Source organism: Lasioglossum baleicum, chromosome 12 (genome assembly GCF_051020765.1).
Source record: "Lasioglossum baleicum chromosome 12, iyLasBale1, whole genome shotgun sequence".
Classification (NCBI taxonomy): Eukaryota; Metazoa; Arthropoda; class Insecta; order Hymenoptera; family Halictidae; genus Lasioglossum; species Lasioglossum baleicum.
Genome location: NC_134940.1, coordinates 15926017 through 15935210, shown reverse-complemented (window position 1 = coordinate 15935210; position 9194 = coordinate 15926017). Strand labels below are relative to the sequence as shown.

General features: G+C 44.0%; 1 protein-coding gene across 1 annotated transcript in view; it reads left to right on the top strand.

Annotated features, from left to right (window-relative positions):
• The first annotated feature begins 1129 nt into the window (after nucleotides 1–1129).
• The window catches only part of LOC143214060 (uncharacterized), a 71807-nt gene continuing 63742 nt past the window's right edge, over nucleotides 1130–9194 (top strand). The window contains exon 1 of the mRNA XM_076434617.1: nucleotides 1130–1367. The gene's annotated coding sequence lies outside the window, so the exon portion shown is untranslated. The remainder of the gene's footprint in view (nucleotides 1368–9194) is intronic.

Sequence of the window (9194 nt, the reverse complement as noted above, 5' to 3'; positions counted from 1 at the left end):
ATGATCGGACTGTAACGGGTCAATGGTTGGATCCGGCGTGAAATGAAAATTCCGTGAAGATCGTCGGGGTGCGAGCACCGAGAGTGTACGTCCCTGGCGGAGATACGGGGGTGGTTGGAGGGGATGGAGCAGCTGGGGTGGCTGGAGCTACCTCGAATGCGAGCCCGCGGTACCTACACGCTGGCTGTCTGGGTTTGGCCGGGTCGTGGCGGGTCCTGCGCAGCCAAAGAGACAGAGAGAGCGAGAGAAAGAGGGGTGAGAGGAGAGAAAGAGAAGCGAGAGTGAGAGAGATAGAGAGAGAGGGAGAGAGAGAGAGTGAGAGCTGTAGGAAGCGCGGATCGAGGCAGTGCCGGAGAGGGGTGAGCAAAACCGAGCTGGCTGGCGAGCGGGCAGAGGCAGGCGACGCCAGGAGGTAGGCAACTAGACAGCTAGGCAGCTAGGCAGGTGGACAGGCGAGTAGACGACACGAGCACGGGCAGAGAGGCAAGGTAGGCAAGGCAGGCAACCAGGCAAACGGGCGAGCAAGCGGAGAGAGCGAGGTTTCGGGGGAAACGAGCAGAACTACGGGGCTCGTTCGCCACCCTGTTGGGGCCACCCTCGCGCGCCACCCTTGCCCGAAATCGCTCCCCACCGATCGTCACTCGGTACACCCCTCTTCTCCGGCGTTCTTCGCACTCCTACTCCTTCTCCGGTGGTCTGAACCACCTCGTTCGTCCGTGCGCTCGTCCTCTGGCTCGCCAGCTCGGCTCGGCTCGGCTCGGTCCAAGTGCTGCGTGTCCAGGTGCTCTCGATCTCCCCGACTTGTGCGTCGTCGTCATCGTCGTCGACGGTTGTCCAACGCATCGGTTGTCATCGTCATCTTCGGTCTCGTCGTCGCTGTTTATCCGTCGTGGACGTCGCGGACGTCCGAGTCGACGATCTCGCGCGCGCAAACCTGACCTGCCTTCCGCGTCCTCGACGTCGCCCTTTCACCCACTCTGCTTTCTCTCTCTCTCTCTGTCGGCGAGAAGAGAGAGAGAGAGCGCGTCGTTCAGTGCAGAACTGCCTCCTGGATGGTTCAGGGGTGTTCGTTCGTTTCGGCCTGCGTGAGGAACAGTGAGAACGTCTCCGGTGCTGATCGAGGACTACTCTGTGCGCTGTGTTTGTACCAGTGACTCAAGATGACGAGCAGGAGCACCGACGCCCCGCTAAAGGATCCCCGTCTCATCTGACTTGCCACACCGAACAAGACAACGACCGCACACACACACATATACACACACAACGGAACGATACGGTACGCCGTGTCCTCGGACGTTGACACGCGTCGCCGCATCGCTGCCAGTCCTTACCTAGGCCGGTCGTTCAACGTGGCCCAACTTGGACATGTAAGTACACCTTCCTATCTGTGTTTGTCAATCGTTTACCACGAACCAGCACCGAGCTGTTTCGCCAGACGCGTCGGAAAACCGAGCGCACTTTTCCGCGACGGACCGCCAGGCAGCTCTGCCGCTCGAACTTTCCTTCGGAAACTGCGAATCCTGCTGGTACGAAACCTTCTCTGTCCTGAATACGCGAGCCGTAACTTCTCCTGCGGATCCTCTGGACCGTTCTCCTCGAGCAACAAACCCTCTGCAATCCCTGTTTGCAAACCTCCGTCGGAATACTGCTCTCGATGACAGTTGTCTCGTTGCCAGTCTTTCTCGAGGATCATTTGACAGGGAATTGCCGTTATCTATTTTTAACCCCTGTCTCAAGCTTCGGCAAATTATACTGTTTTCTATGCTCTTCGTTACCTGTTTGTTCTTTAATTCGCTTTTCGTACCGTCAAGCTGCTACGGTTAATTATTTACTTGTATTTTTATTCTTTACATTATTTCCCACAGTGCGAGGCATTCGCTTTTGAAATCGCACATTTTCCGTCGATAGTAAATTATTTCCTGCCATTGTTATTCCCTACATTATTTCTCTACTCACGGTCACAGACTTTCGCTATTCTGTTTCGTAAACGCGCTTGAAGTTATACATTTCCTTCCCACGAATTAGAATCTTTGTCGAGTTACCGATTGTCGACATTCATCGAATAACCAATGCCAATTCCGAAACCATTATTGAATTCTATGCAGCATTAACACGTCCACCCCGTTCTAAAGCCGTCGCTAATTCGTCATGGTTTTCTGTTGAGAGCAATATATTGACGCTCCTCAGGTCCTTTGATCTATATCATCTTTCAAATCGCAGCTGCTCATTTTTTTTCATAAATCCATCAAATCTAGTAATCATCGATCCAACAGCTTTACTACACAATTTCGGTTCCTCGAACCGCTCGTAGAATCGTGAATGATCAATTCCCGGCACGAAACATTTCTCCAGCCTGCTTGTCATTGACATTCTCCCCATCTCTAATTTAATTACGTTCTCGTTCGTAGCTTTGCTAACCTAATATTACAAGTGTTCCACTTTTACACATTAACATAAGTTAGTGACGTAACTATTGGTGCAAAAGTTAATGTCGAGTCAGACACGACGTAGGACCGGGAATGCTTGAATGTTTGTTCTATCAGTATTGTTTTCATCGGTGCTAAATTCCAGCTCGAGCGCAAAGAACTGTTGCGATATTCGTCGAGCCAGGGTTCGCAAACGTGCAACTCCCGGTGCGATACTAACGTTGCGAAGCGTCGTTTTGGAAGACGTCGGGGCAGTAAACATCGAGGTCGAGAAATCAGCGGCAACACGGGTTGCAGGGTCGGTATCCGGGGCCGTGTTATTCCCATAACAATCGTTGAACCCCTCTTCAGACCGTCTCTCTTCCTCTCTCTCTCTCTCTCGGCGAATCTCGACGGAATTAAACCGAAAGTCGTGTTCCCCCGAGCACTAAATTCCGCGGACCAATCGGAGGGAAGGCTCGGCTCGGCGCGGCGCAGAGGGAACTTCCGAAGCCGTGGTTCGATCAGGCTTCTCTAAAACGTTCTGGTTGCACGGGACAAGTCGTCTTTCGGGTTCGATCCGGTTTTACCCGCGGCGCGGAGCCCGTGGCTCTCCCGAGTCCCGAGGGATCGGTTTTGTCGTTTGCCGGGCGAAAATCGGTGAAAAGCGGCGGCGCCGCTCTGTGCCGCGCCGCGCCGCGCCGCACCGCGCGCGCGGACCCCCGAAGATCGATCTGTTTGCCGGCGAGAGCGTGCGACACTGACAGAACTCGAACACGCGAGTAAACACTCGACTCGTGTACCACGATGGGGGAACGGGAACTCGAGAGAAACAGACAGAAACAGCGGAGAGAGAAACGTTACGGAGAAACGGGGGGAAAACGAGTTGTGCGAGGGATGGAGAATCCGATTGGCCACGGGGAAAGGAATTTCGACGCCGATCGGCCGACTTTTCCCTCTAGGGCTCTTCCTAGTTTGCACAAATTGTTTTCCCTTTTCTGCATCTTCTTACCACTTGACCCTCGGTCGGTGCGGCGCACAGTCGGCTCGATTGAAGCAGCACGCGACATTCTGCGAAAAAATCAACTTTCTAAATGTCCACCCCAACCACGAAAATGATAAAATTAATCAAATACAATAGCAGTTCTAGTTGTGATACATGCATGAAGTTAGACAGTTTAGGAATATCGATTTTCCCTACATAATTTGGCTGTTCATTCTTAAAGTGTCCTGATAACTGTGATCAACTTCTTGCCCTGATTTTTTTTCTACATCAAGATGCACACTTCATTGATAAGAAATCATACTTTTCATTGACAATTATGATATATATATAACATATTTAAAAAAAATACTCAGCAAAATGAAAATAATCGTTAAAAATTTGTATCTTTGATATGCGCTATCTTTCAGGTCCCAAAAACGGTTAAACAAATGTGAAGTATATTAAGTCACAAATCATTGAGAAGCAATTATTTTTTATATATTCTGTTCAAATTTCATTGGAATATCTTCAGCGGTTCTTAAACTCTTAGTTATTCAAACATGTCGCGTGCTTCTCTAAACTCGGATTTGTAAAGGTTGCATTTGAATTTTCTACTAGCATGGTTGAAGCGTTCGCCATTTGTACATAGGGCAAATGCGCCTTATTTTGGCCCCCATCCAGTACTCAGCTTTCCTCAAAATAAATTGGGTCTACTTTGACGCGGGGTCACAAACGTTTCGCCTAATTTTGACTTTCTAGCAGCTAGTTTGAGGAAAAGAGGATTGTCAAGTAAGATTCTCAATAAGTATAACCACGGTTGCCATTGAATCGTCAAAAGCATCCCCTTTGCGAGAGTTAATACCTTGGCGACATGTTTCAATAGCATTACAGCTCAATTCGAATGTCGAGTAAGCCTGCAGAATATGGAAAACAGTGGCGCGCTAGTATAAATTGCTTAGCACTCGTGGTAACGGCTGATTATTGCACTGAAATACCGCACGACGCTCTTCTGTTCCAAACACAAACGCGACACTAAAATTAATTAATCATAATCGCTTGTTCTATACTCCAAAGCTGTCCCCCGAAGGCAGAACGCGTTTTCCGAACGCAATATCTCGGAAATCAACCAACCAAATAGCTCGAAACTCTTGACAGATATCGTCGCCTGAAAACATGGTCAATTTTAATCTTGTAATATGTACTTCCTTCCCTTAATCTTGTAATATGTCGTCCTAATAGGTCCTCCGAATGTCCCGTGTATTCCGATTCTTTATAAAACGAAATATTTTCGGACCTCGCAACGGAGACAGCGATTTGCCGCACCAAAAGATGGATACTTGTTTTCGAAACGGTGCCTGTTTTTTACATCCCAATATTTTTTATACGATACCAACACTCGCGCAGATTGAGAAATGTTTTGCACTTTTTGCGTGGCAAGACCGCAGCGGTCAGCAACTTGCTTGTTTTTTAAAAAGGCTCTTGCTATCAGCGCTGTTATCCTCGCAGAAAATGGTTATTGTTGCTCAAAGAAATTAGAGTGCATCGTTCGAATGTCAATTAGCTCTTTGCACGCGGAACTATTTTAACTTGAAATTTAAACACTTCTTCCGACCTAGAATATTCCGTCCTCAATGATTTTTTAAATTTGGTGGATACGAGATCGATATAATACCTCATAAAATACTTAAATGTTTAATAATTGATATCTAATAATGTAACCAGTACTAAGTTTGGAATTGTAAAGCTCGATAGGTTTGTTCGAAAAAATTCCAAAAATTGCCTCGCAAGACTGCATTCTTTTTTCGAAACGCTCTTGTTATCCTCAAGGAAAATGATTATTGCTGCTCCTCGAAATTTGATTGTTTAAATGTCAGTTAATACGAGTACTAGGTTCGGAGTGATATTGTTCGATAGGTTCCCTTGAAAAAATTGCCTCGCAATGCTCGATCCAGGGACACCCCTTCAGGCCGGGGGACACGTGTATCTCTTTAGAGGAAAAAAATGGGGAAGGACGGGGTAACAACCGGTTCGCTGCAAAGCACCCTCGGGAAGATTGCGCAACTCCGAGGGAAAAAGGGAAAGAGTGAAAGAGGGAAAGAGGGAAAGAGGAGAGCAGAGCGAGAAATTCGCGTGAACTAAGATCCTGCAGCCTCGATACCGGAGCGTGTTTTACGTCCGCCATCGCGATTACCTTTGATCGTTGGACCTACCGACCCCTTTGACCATAGCTTCCCAACTCAGTCGCCGAAGAGATCCCGGAGGCGTTAAAATTTCAGTTTCTAGATATTCCACTCTCTTTATTTTCAATTCGGCCGTCGACGTTCAAACTTTGTACGCAATCTAACCTTTCTCGAACGACTAAAAATTAGACAGCAGATCCTTACACAAAATAAAAATCCATTCCATGAGACAGAAGTGACATGAAAATGTATTTCTTTTTGCGATACAGTTTTAATATGTTGGAGAGAATGTCGCAATGTTTTGAAACTGTTTTAATGTCTATTTGCCGTACTGCGATTCAGCACAATTTCTACATCGCTGAATTCGTTTGCGTTAAATTGCTAAAAATGTCGTTCGATAATTAAAATGGAAAAAGTCGCACACGACGGAAGTGCTCTAGGTCGAACGAAATATCCGAGTTATCTCTGAGCTCAAAGGATGCAACTTTAATAAAGGGCGCTGCCAGTTGAAAAAGCTTGGAAATCCGTGCCTTTGACAAACACGCAGATCTCCGTGGTCGAATTTGAAATTCGCGCGCTCGTGTCGCGTTTCCCCGCGTAACCATTTGTTAAATCTTTGAATGACCTTCGGTTGTCCTTAGGTCGGCCCTGACGACCTTAGGTTCAAATGACTTTAGGAATAACACTTTTCAAACGCAACATTTTTGGTACAAGAAGCCTTGAACTAGAAACATTATTCTTTTCTTCCGATATACTTTTTCACGTGGATTCACCTCCCTTTTGTGAATCGGTGATACGTAGTGTTGTATGATAACTTGCCTGTAGGTACGCTCCGCAAATGTAATTTATCGGATAGAAGGGCGGGTAATTTAATTCGCGGAAATTTCTGTGTATCAAACGAGATAAATGATCGATGACCGGCGAGAGCTCGTCGGAGGGTGGTCGGTGACCGGCAATTACAGAGACAGTTACATCGGTTGCCACAGTTAAACGTCAGAGTTCCCGGAGTTTTTAATATTACTAATGGGGTGGGGAGAAGCAGCGACATTCGGCTGGATAAACGAGCAAACTTTTCTAACGCGACTCAATTAAATAATTTCATGTATTCCGCTGTTCTACATACGTACTCCACGCGTTATTATCCTCGAGTACAACTTACCGGCGCACAGTGGAGTATTTGCCTCGAAAAGTTGGCCGAAATATGATTTTTCTTACTTACTTGGTGAATAAGATGAACAATTTTGGTTGTCTGAGCTATTGGAATATAGTGAGTGTAAAAAGTACGCCCTTTAAAGTAGAATAACTTTTTTATAAATTTTACCAAACGACCTGATTTTTTGTAATCAATTAGAAGCATTGGTTTACGAAATGATATGCAAAGATTTTCCAAAAATTATAATTTACTAGGTTACATGCAAAAATAAACGAGGCGTTTTCTAAAACTTTTTTATTTGGGCCCTTAAAGAAAATTTAAAATATATCTATTGTAGATCTATAGTACTTACACAGATGCTGAAAATTTCATCGAAATCGATTGACATACGCACGAGCTATAAGCGGTTAAAAATGGTGAAAATCGTAGTTTTACTGCAAAACATATATCTTAAATTTTCATCAAGGGCCCAAATAAAAAAGTTTTAAAAAATGCTTTTGTTATTTTTGCATGTAACTTTGTAAATGATAATTTTTGGAAAATCTTTTTGCCTATTATTTCGTAAACCAATGCTTCTAACTGATTATAAAAAATCAGATCGTTTGGTACAATTACAAAAAAGTTATTCTTCTTTGAAGGCCCACTGTATATGAACAACAGAGCACTAGTTTTATTCTTTTTTTTATTTATGTACTCGTGTAGCGAAATATCTGTCTGAAACATCGTTCGGTTATTAGGATCTTTTATATGTGACGAAGATGTTGTGTTAATTTTTCCTTGACGAACACTTTTTAGAAATTTTCACTTTCACTTTTGTTTGTCCGTTAAAAATTATTCAAGTTTGAAGATGATATTACTTACCGCGACATTTTGCATTTGTAGAATTTTCAAGAAAGAAATTTTTAGGCTTCCAAGTGAGTCCCGACGTTCTTTTTCGCGGCATTCGAAACTGTAAAAGTACCTGTTGTTAATGCCAAAAGAATCGTCTGCCAAGAGATGTGCCAATACGGCTATTACATTATTTTTTGTACTGCGATGTACGGAGCAAACGTAGTGTGCGTCGCGTAGCGGTCACGCTGAAAATGTCCAATAGTTACCACGATTTTTCAGACACACAGCCGATAATCTGGCAAACAAATCCTTCAAACAAAAGTTAATCGATATTTAGTCAATTTAAAGTCAGTCGATTAAAGTCAATTGAATTTTTTAAATGCCACCACGTATTTTTTAGTACATATTATTATTGCTGACTGAATGCAAGTCTTAAAATAATACGGTGAACCTTTCGGGACAAATACTCTACTGCGCGGCGGCGTTCTATTCTTGAGCTGTTTCATTGTTTCACTTGATCATCTCCGGGAGAACGCGAATTTTTCCCGGAAAACGCGTATTTTTTGTTCGCCCCGATTCGACGGGGATCCGTTTACGATAATATCGGCGTCCATAATAATCTTTTAATTCCGATTGAAATTCATGCAACGCAAATATTGAAATTTATATACGGGACGGTCCGAGAAGATTGTTTTTTAGAGCAGTCGAAACACGACTGGCCGGCTGATTTATATTTTTTTTGTCGCGTGAAATCGGATGGCAGCAGCCGGTAGACAGTTCGATAAAGGGGGACTCGGAAGTGTGTTTCGCGGATTTGTCATCTGTTGCTGGCTGTTGGGACTTGGGAAAGGATCGCATGATAATTTTGAATAATTAGCCATCTGTCACGGGCTGTTGGCCGGGGGCCATTGGATTATTCGCGTTGGACGTCAAAGAATTGATAAAATGCCGATACATCGTTAACGACGTAACATTAGACTTTATAACGTAATTTTCTCGGTGCTTTTATTTCGCAATATGACTCCATGATTATAATGTATTTTCACGAGCGAATCGAGTGCATGCCCTGTCCCATATTGCCACCCTGCTCTGCCTCCTCTCTCAACAAAAGTATATTTAACCTTTTAACCGAGTCACTTTAATTATGAACATTTAGACGTCACGGCTGACGAGCGAGAGGACCAACATTTTAGCGTAATCGACGCGATTAGGTACAATATTATTATATTAGGTTGTTGCATACGAAATGTCCGATTTTTAATAGTGACGTTAAACAAACTTAAATGAATCTTATTCAACAAAATACGTATCATATATATTGCAATCAACGTTTACTGTTAATGAATTACACGTTTCTTGATTGTATTCCGGTAGTTTCTCCATTTTGTTGTTAATTTTACTATCGACAAACAGTGTGTATTAGTAGACTTCGGATTTTTATGCGAAATAAAAATGCATTCTTTTTACGCACAATAAAAATTCTTCAACAAATGGAAAATAGTGGAAGAATATTCTGAAATTCTTCCGATGTTTTCGCTGCTTGATATTTCATTTATCCATTTCTGCCATGAATGCATAAAATCCACAGTCCATCGATTAGTCAAATATCACATAATGCTACCGTCGATATGTTGGTTTTC